The sequence below is a fragment of the Diadema antillarum genome, unplaced genomic scaffold, assembly GCF_040938485.1.
Source record: "Diadema antillarum isolate AM-2024a unplaced genomic scaffold, OU_Dant_1.0 seq00000973_RagTag, whole genome shotgun sequence".
Lineage (NCBI taxonomy): Eukaryota > Metazoa > Echinodermata > Echinoidea > Diadematoida > Diadematidae > Diadema > Diadema antillarum.
In genome coordinates, this window is record NW_027271815.1 from 1033460 (window position 1) to 1046153 (window position 12694).

The following is a 12694-nucleotide window of genomic DNA, read 5'->3' on the forward strand; positions in this document are numbered from 1 at the left end:
ATAATATAATGATGCATGTGTATTATGAGGAACCTACTAAAAAGCAAAGCTTGTAGGGTGTACGTTCCAAAGCTTTAGAATAAGCGTTTAGTACAACATGCTAATTACGAAAGATGACGAAATATGCAATAATTCAATATGTCGAGATTATGATAAAATCTACGAAATGTACAAAATAGTATACTTATTATCAGATATAGTATACTTATTATCAGGTTCTCACAATCAAAACATTCTTACTTTCTCTCAAATCTTAAAGACGTGTTACAACTTCTAATTATTGAATAATGTCATAATGATTGTGATGTTATGTTTGTCCATGAAAATTACGGCATGATAAAAAAGTATTGATTTTAGTTGATTACCTTAGAGTGAAAAAAAAATCCACCACCTCTTGTAGGGGGACACCCTTAAATGCAAAGACACTTGATGTAATCATCTTCTAGGTCAACAGTTTGTTTTGATGAGTTTGCCTTTGCTTTCGTCTTGTCTCGTCTTCTCTCTTCCAATCTTTTAAATATTCTTTGTTATTTCAGCATCGCAGCTGAGTCTTCACTTTCAGCCAACACCTCAAGCTCTCAGAGGTAGTATTTAATCGCTTGTTCGATAGACAACGCTATAATTATGATAAAATCGAAGATGGGTTCATTTAAAGCAAGAGTTCATGCCACAAAAAAAAAAAAAAAAACAGAATGCACGAGGAGACTGGTACGTGGGTACATTGTGACAGAATTGGTAGGAAGACGGAAATATGAGTAGATGGATACACAGATAGATAGATAAACACAAATTCAAATCGACTAACATATAGAATGAATACAGAAAGATATAGATAGTGCGAGAAAAAAAATCAGATAGATAGATCTATAGATAGATAGAGATGGCTACATGAATAGATAGAAAGAGAGTGCTGGATAGATAAAATAAAATATTAATAGAAAGTTAGGTAGATGGATGGATAGATAGATAGATAGATAGGGATAGTGAGAAAGAAGTATCCCGTTCCATACGGGAACCTGGCGGCCTGTGTATTAAGTCTATGGAGATTTCAGAATTCAGTATCAAACAGGTTATAACTGGGAAGATATCTAGCTACATGTATGTAGCTGGTTAGAAGGATAGATAGATAGATAGATAGATAGATAGATAGATAGATAGATAGATAGATAGATAGATAGATAGATAGATAGATAGAGAATGATGGAGAGAAAAATAGATAGAGAGTGAGAGAAATAACGAAAAAGACACAGGAACACCTGACACAGTGTAGAGAGATACTCGTATCGACATAGATATAAATTTGCCCATGAGGATACGTGTCCGCTTCCACAATGGCACAGCTCATAGCGTCGCTGACACCTCTCTAAAGGCATCCCATTCGGCTTCCATTTTAAACCACGTACGTCCCACCTGTTCTGTGTATAGTGATATACAGCATTGCGCGTATATCCGAGCCACACCCTTGTCATGCTTAACCCACAGACCCGGTGCCGATGTCCGCCTGGACCGCCTGGTAAAGGAACCTGATCCCCCTAGACTCTCGGGTTTAGGGTGAAGAGCACGCGGATTTGACGCCACATGGCACGCGGCTTCCCCCTTAACCTGGCATGTTTAAAGATCTTGGTTAAAAAGATTGATTTTTATCCCATATCCTGCTCCACGTCTGCCATGATTGTTGTTGTTGTTGTATTCAGATTCATTCCAAATTCCAAACATGTTATAGAAGGAGTTTTATTTTCAATTTTTGCGATGTCTTTTGACCTGATCTCTGATGTTGAAGATGCTTCTTGTTTATTCATTTATCTATCTATTTATACTTCTGCATGTTCCAGTAGTGGCCGGGTACTTGGGCAAGATTGAAAATTGAAGATTGTATCATTTTTTTTTTTTTAATAGATGAGTTTTCATTAGAATTCGTGGTTAAACTCGTCTATCAAATACGACAGACAATATGCAGGACATGGAAAGGAACGGAATCTTTCTCAGATGTCCTTTAACACAGTTAACGGGGTTAAAGAAAGGAAGCAGGCGCTTCCTTTCAGTAATTAATGATTAAGTCAGATGGACACATGAATGCATTCTCTGATGTCTGCCGGAGTAAGACAACCCAGAAATGCCCCAAGCCTCTCTGAGTAAAGAGAAAAACAAAACAAAGCAAAAAAGTACAAACACACACAAAACAGTAACGAAAACAAATCACAGCTATGTTGTGAGCAGTCATTCAAATGAATGAATAGCCATGTGATACATTGCAATAAGACCATGCTTTTTTTTTTTACCTGCTTCATAATATGATTTTTGATACCTAAACTTGAGGGAATAATGTTTGCCTTCACTAGGCACTGGATAAAATCGGCTGCAGTAATGGGGTCAGAGTTATTTACTTCTTTTAGAGAGAAAACAATATTGGTGAGACTTTTGATATTACCCATCCTATTTAGATAGCACGTCTTATGCTTATCATTGCTTATACAGCGCCAGCAAGCCAGCCCAGACCGCTACTCCAACCCAAAGTACCGATGCAACGGTATTAATTGGTTTCCTATGATCACCCTGAGATTTTGGAAGCCATATTAGACAGTAGTTTGGATGCTGTTGAATAGGTGAGACAAACCCCTTGCTATTAGATTCATCCTCTTCGAAGTTTTGCGAAGAAACATAGTTAAGAGAAGGATTGTGGGCCACGTACATTGTGTCAGGTTTTGACAGATTACCTAAAAAGCATTATAATCATTTTGCAAACGTCGCTAAATTTTGCATAACTTATTGAAGAATAATGTATCCCAACATTGCGTATGAAATCTTACGGTGCTCCATCTCAGAGTTTTAAAAGAGATCTAAATGAAAAATTAACATGATGTCACTCGAGAATTTTTTCTATGTCCGAATAAATTCACTGGAAATCTGTAGTTATTGTTTCCCCTATTAATCATAAAGAAGTTTTCAGTGTTATCATTCTTAGGAATGATCTGAATCCCCTATACCTTCATAATATATACCACTTCATGAAAAGAACATAATCTTTAGGGTTGCAGAAGGGAGAGAAGTTTTACGTTTTCTCCGTTGAGGCACTATTAACACCGACAGCGATTCCGAATACTATTCAGATAGTTGTCCTACAGTTTCACTTGAAACTGCTTTCAACCTTACCAAGATCTCGAATTCAGTGAGATAAAATGTTGAAAAAAAATTGAAAACAGAACAGTATCCAAAATGACCGCTTGCCATGATGATAAACATAATATAACCACAACAATGATTATAACAAGGAAATATCAAAAGTAAGAACAGGCCAAATAACGGCAGAAACAGGATGAGTGGCCATAGTCAACATGTGGGCGTAAAATATCTGTCAACCCAGGCCTCTTTATCACCAAATCGTCACTGTTTCGTCGCTGTATTAAACTGTATTAAACTTCCCAACTAATGTCTCATTCTGAAGAACCGGTTGTGTTTTAGACGGTCTCGACCTATACGATGTCACTTCTGAGAGTCAAGATAAGTACTGCAGTAACTACGAGTTTTGCCACGGCACGAGCTACAAACTACGAGCTCTACGAGTCATTACGTGTCACTTTAAGGAGATTGAATGCGTTTGACTATCAAAGAAAGATTCATGCAGCAAACTTTAACTCGGGTTGTCTACAGCCTATGGTAGTCTATGGCTTAAACAAGGTTGAATTTTGAACCAGACTCAAAATAGGCAAGTACTCCTGTAGACTACAAAAGTTGCCTCGTTTTACTCGTAAATACATTTCCACCAGTGGGATGTCATGATGTTACTCTTTATTTTGGTGGCGCCATAACGTTTGTCGTTTGTCAGAATACATTTGTCAATGCCATACTTAAAGGTACACTGTCTTGTTTGTGGACTCCCAGTCACTGAGTACATTATACGGGTAAGCCGTACCTCGTATAGTTTAGCACACTGATTTTACTGACAGTTTACTTAAGATATGACAATGTGAGCATAATGTGTTATAAGATATTTTAGAAATTGGTTCACATAAAGACTATTTAACGGTTTATGTTTGAACTCAAAACACTGACTTTGAAATTCGACCTTATCTTTGATCCGATCATCCAATCCAGTGATTGTCGGTTCTTTATTATCTTGTTGTTGTCATTGAGTGTATTTTCAGCTTGTGTCTCGATCATGTCTGCTCTTAAATCTAGTTTTTCAGGCGTGTCTTTCATCCGATGTGCTGCCACACCTGCATGCGGATAGCCATAGGGAGGGTTGGGAGAAGGAAACACAAGTCTCTATCGGAAGCGTTGCGTTGATTTCAGCAGTAAATATTTACCACCCTTTCCCCCTCTAAAGGCCGTCCCGAACCTCCCCGTGCCCTCTGACTGTCGTGGTTGTATAGCGATCCACATTTATCATTGGCAATGGCTTTTCGCATACAAACAACGTGCAGACGTGCTCTCGGTTCATGCTTTCCCATCGCGAAGTTCAATTTCGTCTCCGTGTCTCTCAGGCCCTCTCCCTTTCTGCCCCCGTTGCCCGTATTTCGAGCCACCGCCGCTGCAATGTCGAATGACATTTAGCCGGGCTAGGCCTAAATGGGAAGTTCGATGACCCTTCTTCCTCATACGCTCGACGCCCCTATTCCCTGCCGCAGAGTCAAAACGAGTTGCAGGATTTTCAGGGGAAGAGCGTGATACGTTAAACAGATAATCTAGCTGCAGCTTTGTTTAACCCACTCATATCCAAGAAACGCTCTTGTGTGCCTTCCGCATTCAGGACTACGTTAACATGCAAACTACCAGAATGTCTTGTACGAAGTACAAAAAAAAAGAAGAGAAAATACACTTGAGGAGTCTTGCAAGAAGAGCGCCATTACTAGGAACAAACCAACCAGCCAATGGGAGCGCAAAAGAGAACATAAAATGAAAGCAGACCGAAGACTTGTGTTTGTTCCTCCTTGAAGTGCATATATGGCAAGGTACCTTTAAACCCGAAACATTCGCGGCATGAAACTTTTGCGAATTGGAGCCGATGTACGCCCCTTTTCGTGGTGTAAAACTTTCACGAATTGCCACCAACTTTCAACGCATTGTGTAGACACAAACTTTCATGTTCGTTTTACTTTCGCGAATCTTGACTCTTCGAGAAATTCGCGAAATTTTCACGTACGAGAAAATTTCTGGTTTTATGACCACAATCCCGGTTGATGCACAACATTTCCACCTTGATGGCATCATCGCTAAAGATTGCTGAAACTTGAGGATGATATCAAAATTGGAGTAAAACATCAGTATGTTAGGACATCCGCATTGAGGAGTGATAAAGGAAAAAAAAATCGGTGGTTGTACAACAAAACTTGATGACAACATAATAACATCAGATAAATAGGTAATGACATCAATGCTGCATTGTCCTCGGGGAGGACGTTATCTGCAGAGAAAGATTACAAAGGCAGTAAAGGAAAACATCTATTCATCTAACAACACATCGACATCAACATGCATATTAATAGGGGGATGGCGTCACAGCAAGATTGCATCAAGACTGGAGGATAGCAACAACACCGGAGGATGACATCAGCATTGGAGGATAGCATCAACGCTGTAGGATATTCTCAGCTCTAGAGACTGACATCAACACCTGGAAGTTGAAATCAACATTGGGCAGTAACGTCGACAATGGAGAGTACCACCAACTCTGGAAAATTATATCAACACTACAAAATAACATCAACAACATTAGAGAATGACATCAACACTGGAGAATGACATCAACATGCAACGATGACATCAGACCTGGAGGATGATGACAACTCCAGAGAATGACATCATGATTGTAGGATGCCATTAATGAGTGAGGATAACAATCATCATCACCTCCACCGTCATCATCATCATCATTACATCATCACATCATCAACATTGGGCTGTAACATCCATAATGGAGAGTAACATCAACTCTGGAGGATTATCATCACAGGAGAATAACATCAGCAACAGTAGTTGGAGAATGTCATCGGAGTTTGACATCAACATTGAAGGATATCATGAAAACTGAAGGATGGTGTCAACACGGGAGATTGACAACACTACTTGGGGGATATCATGAATAAGTGAGAACATCAGCAAAAGTGGAAGTTGACATCAACACTGGGCAGTGGCATTAATAGCGGGGAATAACATTAACTCTGACGATTATATCAACACTGAAGACTAACACCAACAACATTTGCAGAATGACAGCAACATCGAACTTTGACATCAAAATGAAAAGATAATATCAAACCTCTAAGACGATGTCAACATCGGAGTTTGACATCATGACTGCAGGATAACATCAATATTGGATGACAACATTAACAATGTCTCATAATATCAACACTAGAAGATGTCAGCAACACCGAGAGATGACATCAATATCGAAAAATGACATCAGCCTTGGACACTGCCGTTTAGAGGATTTTATCAACATTTTGTTAATTAAGCAAATAATTGTCACTTTATGACATTGCCGCCTGCCCCTTTTCCTCTCTTAAAATCTCCCCCTTTCCTCCTGTGTTGCTATCACTCTATCAGTATAACCATAATCTATCTAATCCATCTATTTCTCTTTCTCCACATCATATCTATAGGCCTATCCATTTGAACAGTTCCACACAGAGATAACTACAGCAAAAAAGGTGGAGATTCAGAGCTGTTCTTGGGTATAGCATCAGGTACATCTCATTGCTCATCCAACAGTTTATCGCACGACTGGCCATATGATGTGCGGAGGATGATGGGGATGGCTATGAGGAGAAGAGCGTGATCTCGTGATGCCAGTCCCCATTATTACCCATCAATTCTCATACGACAAAGAGGATTCCATTTATCTTCTCTCTTTGCTCAGCACACGCATCGACTAAAAAGATGGGAAGGGACTGAGAGAGAGTACAGAACGAGAAATATATACGGACAAGAAGCATCAGAGAGTGAGAGGGAGAGATAAAGACTGAGAGGCAAGAGGGGAAGAGATAGAAAAATAGATAGATAGATAGATGATAGACAGATAGATAGGTAGATAGATAGATAGAGAGAGAGAGAGAGGGGGGGGGGGGGGAGATCACCGCGTATGATCAGTATCTATGTAGCATCGTTAATGGCCTTATAATACATTCGGGTCGATCATAATAACGTCCGTACAGATGATTCTCCACTTTTTCCTAAAGAAGACACCGTCTCTCCCCTCCCTCTTGGTTTTATTTTGCAGACATATAACTGCACAGGCATGCGTACGTCTGTTCGATCATGTTGTCATGTGCATGTGCGTGCGTTTGTCAATTAATAGGTGTGTAAAAAATCGGTTAGGGAATGGTATAGGAAGCATAGGTGATCATGAAGAGACCACATGACACGTGACATAGGACATGCCATCTGTTTCTCCCTGGGCCTTGTTGTTGTTGTTGTTGTTGTTGTTGTTGTTGTTGTTGTTGTTGTTGTTGTTGTCGTTGTCGTTGTTGTTGTTGTATTTTGTTCTTTTCTTCTACTCCTAGTAATCGAGAAACGAGTTTATTTAAGTTGGGGAATAATTTTATTATTCATTATCATTTTATGTAATGAAATCAGAGAGAAAGGTGACGGCATGGAATGTGAGAAGAATTTGACTTGCTGAATGTTAATGTTAAAGAAAACAAAACATTTGAATGCCTGTGTTACATGAATATATTCAAAGATTCAAAGAACAATAAGAAGTAAACTAATTACGAAGTCATGTTATTGAAGTCATTTCTTTTTTTGCCGCAAGACACAATCTGTCATTGTCTGTTCTATATCTCAGCTGAAGATACAACAACAATCATACTGTGTTACTTTAAATCCGCCCCATCATGATAAGCGTTATTTACCTAACACAAATAAGGGAGGACAGACCTTATTTGTAACCGTCACAATTGATGATTTCTTCATACAGTGACGTCACCGTTTTGATGAAAAATGAAAACTTCATCAATATTTGCCTGATTTCGCTCAGGCTTTGCCAAATCCGTCGAAAAAAAACTTATCCCCCCCCCCCAAAAAAAAAAAAAAAAACGCTCACACAATCAATTAATGAAACACAGAAAAAACAAACAAACAAACAAACAGACAGACAAACAAAGTCTTTGAGTGTGATAGCCTTTAAAAGTAAGGTGCTAACTCATATACTTCATAATCAATTTGATATTGCTAAATTGACATGGATGTGAGATTTGCAATAATCATTATTACATAATGTAGTACACAATATTCTTGTTTTACACGAGGTGACAGTACAACGTACATGAGTGCAACAAAGTAGAATCTGAGCATGTCGTTACGCTGTTGCTTTGATTGTCTTGGGATGATAATCGTGCCTAAGTAGATGCATGTGCACATGGAGAAAATACGCTAGGAGGAAGACCACATAATGTGTGTGAATTTGTTACGTGCCAAAGACGCAACATGTTTGGCAGATACAGACGCTCTGAACAAAATGAGTGATGCTGTGCCGTGACAAACGTGCGAAATGGAGTGAATTATTACAGTATTTCTAGAATGGCTTGGTTTATAATCTCGTGCACTACTTTAAACATCTGAGAGTTATGTATTAATGATATGGGCCTAGAACTCGACATCTATTTTTAAAGAAAAACAAGAAGATTTTTTTTTCCTCAAGGGGGGGGGGGGGAGAAAATCAACACTGAAGAGAGGAAGATTATTAAACAAACAAAATCAAGCATACAATAGGAAGAGGGAGGGAGGGAGAGGGAATGAAAGGGAGGGGGGGGGGGGTGGTAGAGCTTCGCGAGTTGACCCCTGTCGCAGCACACGCACAATGGCATGTCGTAACCTACGCCCCGGGCGTTTATGTAATTCTCCCCGTAGTTGACAAGGATGTACGTGCACACATGAATTCGGGCGAACATGCTCGTTGCATTACCGGCCGACAATGTTGCGTGCTTAGTCTGCAAACATGACGGGAGAGATGCGACCTATTTGCTCTAAATCAGCGAGAAGAAAGCTGGTCATAATACTCAGCAGAAATCTATCGAACAATGAAAGCTTTTAAGGGCGAATGTCACGCTTTCCTACCCGGATACCCCCTAAACAAAACACACATGCCACAGTAATGTTGCCAGCATGGCATGAAAGTGAGTTCCCTTGCATTGGTTCATAACAGCGTTGGGTTTATGTGACCCAAACTGTTGAAGACAGCAACAAGACTTCGTGATTCCAAATTTGATGCTAAGTCATAGCGCCGCCAAGTTCATCGACACCATCTCAGTGGCATTTTTTTTTTTCGTTATCCGTGTGTCCAATATAAGTGAACTGCAAAAAGAGTAATAGAGAAAAAGAAAAAAAGACTTAACGAAGAATGTGAATTCCTTCAGATGGTTAAGGGGAGCATTCCATACATCAAGTCCAAATACTACTACCACTACTACTGCTACTACTACTACTGCTGCTGCTGCTACCACTAATAATAATATTTATAATGATAATGATAACTGATTATTGTGACGTGACAAACCGGCACAAGTCACTCACTGGGAGCTTTGCTAAAAACATGAACTATAATGATAATAATAATAATAATAATAATAATAATAATAATAATAATAATAATAATGATAATAATAATAACAATAATAATCATAATCATAATCATGATAATAATCATAATGATAATAATAATAATAATAATAATAATAATAATAATAATAATAAATATAATTATAATAATAATTATAATAATTATAACAATATAATATAAAAGATAAGCCATTTCCTGGATTTAAGATGAGTGTTTAGATGTTAGACTGAAAAGGTGTTAATTTATTAAACATATTTGATGAATGATTCACAATTTACAAGCATGCTTTCAGTGGACCTCTCAATTCTTTTTTTTTTCTCCAAACATAACTTTGTATTTTGCCGGTATGCATGTATACTTTTTTTTATTTCTTTACCATTATTTATCATGTAAAGTCTAATACATGCCTATGTTATAACTCCTGATTCATTTTGTGTTATGTTTTGCTGAAAAAAAAGAAAGAATGAAATAAATGAAATGAAATGAAATGAAATAAAGATATATATTATGTGAATATTTAGTATTATGTTACGAATGGACGGGGGGATGGGAGCGGGTAAACGTTCGGCATTTTATTTTTTGTTTTAATCAATGTATTGCATTTTTGTTTTGTGTGTATTGTTATGTTTGTTATTGTATAATGTATGATGATGCATTTGTGATTTTATGGGGCACGGACCAGCTGAAGAACAGCCATTGGCTGAAGCAGGTTTCGTGCTAAAATGAACTGAACTGAACTGAACTGAACTGAGCCAACAGGACTCTTGGGTTATTTAACTATTATGTTACCCGTCACGTCAAAAGCAGCCACAAGTCGGATTCTTCGAATGGTTAACAAGCCTATTTAGTTAGTCCAGTCTCTAAGCTTTAATTTGATGTATAATCCATTAAAAGACCCGCTGTACATCCAGATATTTCAAATCGAATGTGGCGAACATGGGAATTTTGTGACCACAAAATACGGAGAAAATTGCTATTAAAGTTCGCTCTCGGATTCTTTTTTGTTCCGACATTGTCCGCGGGTATGTGTTGGATATAAAAGAATGTTTATTCATATCCAACACGTCGAATGTCGAATGCCTCTCTCTGTACCAATGATTGTATTTTGCCGTGCACGAGAATGTTACAACATTATAACTATTACAAGTATTCAATATAACACAACAATGGAATGTGTAATCAGTGAGCGATCAGAGGCCCACTGTCTCGCTCTCATTCTGAGGGGGAAAAAAGTAGCTGAGGATTTGATAATAATGAATTCTGAGAGCACGACAGCAGGCCCAGACTGCTCTCACCAGCGTGTTCACAAGTCACGAAGAGTAGGACAATAGTATAACAAATATATTATTACATTATACATTTTATATATGTGCTCCAAGGCCTACTCCCATTGACAATTACGCACGATTCTCTGTCAAAATAAGAATAATCTCCTTCACAGTTGGCAGTTATGTTCAGTATTATGCGATTCTCTATAATGTGATTATACATATGATTGTGACATCATGACAATTTGGATTTAAGAAAAAAGAGTGGCTTTCCTGCTTCGAAGATAATCATTATTACTTGCAACGTTATCACTGTTGATGACTGGTTTCGTTGCCTTTTGTCGGAATTTTCAACCAAAGGGGCATGGGAGCAACTCAATTTCCCTGCTTCATTCGGTATCCTTGGTTAGATACATTTCTTTCTTTGCTCTGCATGGGTTTCCTCATGTCTGGATGGAAAGGGAGATGTATTGTGTTACGGGAAGTGGATGTTGATTGTTAGGATTGCTTGATGACAGCTATGTCCTCTAATGGAACATTATACTACATTCGCCTTAATCAAAACTTCCGCTGATGAATTTGTGTTTTCGAGAAAGAGTTGGGGGCGATGTCGGACCTATACAGCTCTGGCAACTTGTTGTATTGCTCGACAGAGAGAATATTCTTGGTGTGGGGTTTAAACACAGTAATCCTTGAGTCTTTTTTCTCCTTTTTCTTCTTTGATCAGATGATAACTATCACACATGACACTTTGCCTCTGTCTGGCTAGGAATGTAGAATGTGATAAGATCGTATAAAATTCGGTCAAATCAATATTGTGAGAAAACAAGATGGCCCGCTGAGAGATATGATATTCTTTTTTTTTTTCCCTGCTTAGCGCTGACGAGATTCTTCGTCGTTTTAAATGGCCGTGTCCTTCACTTGTCTATAAATCCAAACAAAACACTCGACCTCGACGCGCGCGCGCGCACACACACACACACACACACACACGCACACACACACACACACACACCCATATACACACACACACACACACACTCACACACACACACACACACACACACACACACACACACACATTCCCACGCAAGTATTCTTTACGACTACGAGGTCGAACAGATAGGAGTACGTCCGGGAAATGATAGGATAAAGAAGTGACCTTTATTGTCTTTTACAGTAGAGTGGAGAAATAATAGTGTAAACTATATAACGCCGTCTTATTTGAGGTATCGACAACAATGAGCTCGTTAGGCGAGTTTAGAGAAGGATTTGTAGGAAATACATGGCGTGGTCTGCCTACAATAGTTGATGGTTGCTTTGATGACATCATTCTCTGATTGTATTGTACAGTGCACTTCCGTTATAACGAACACGGTTATAACGGAATAGAATTTCACGTCCCAAAAGTGCCATCCATATATCATTATACACTATACTGTTCGGTTATTACGAAATTTCGTTATAACGCAAGAAAAAGAAAGAAAACCGCCGGTCCCGCGGACGTCGGATCTTTATAACGGGAGCACACTGTCCACTTGCTGATATTAATGACACTAAAATCACCAATAATCAATACCGTTGTATCAGTATGTATACGATTAAGGATACATAATATTTGAATTATCATTGTTGATATTGTCATCATCTGACAATCGATTAAAAAAATTACGGGTAGACAGCGCTGGACAAGGAGACAGCCACAGTTCATGACGGTCATAATGGATAACAATATATAGAAAATATAAAGAAAATTCAACATAAAATTATTTTCACCTTTCTAGCACATTGAAATAACGCTTGACTTAACTATTGCAGAGAGCAGGGGAATAGTGTTACCCTTAACATGTAATGTCAGTGTCAAGTC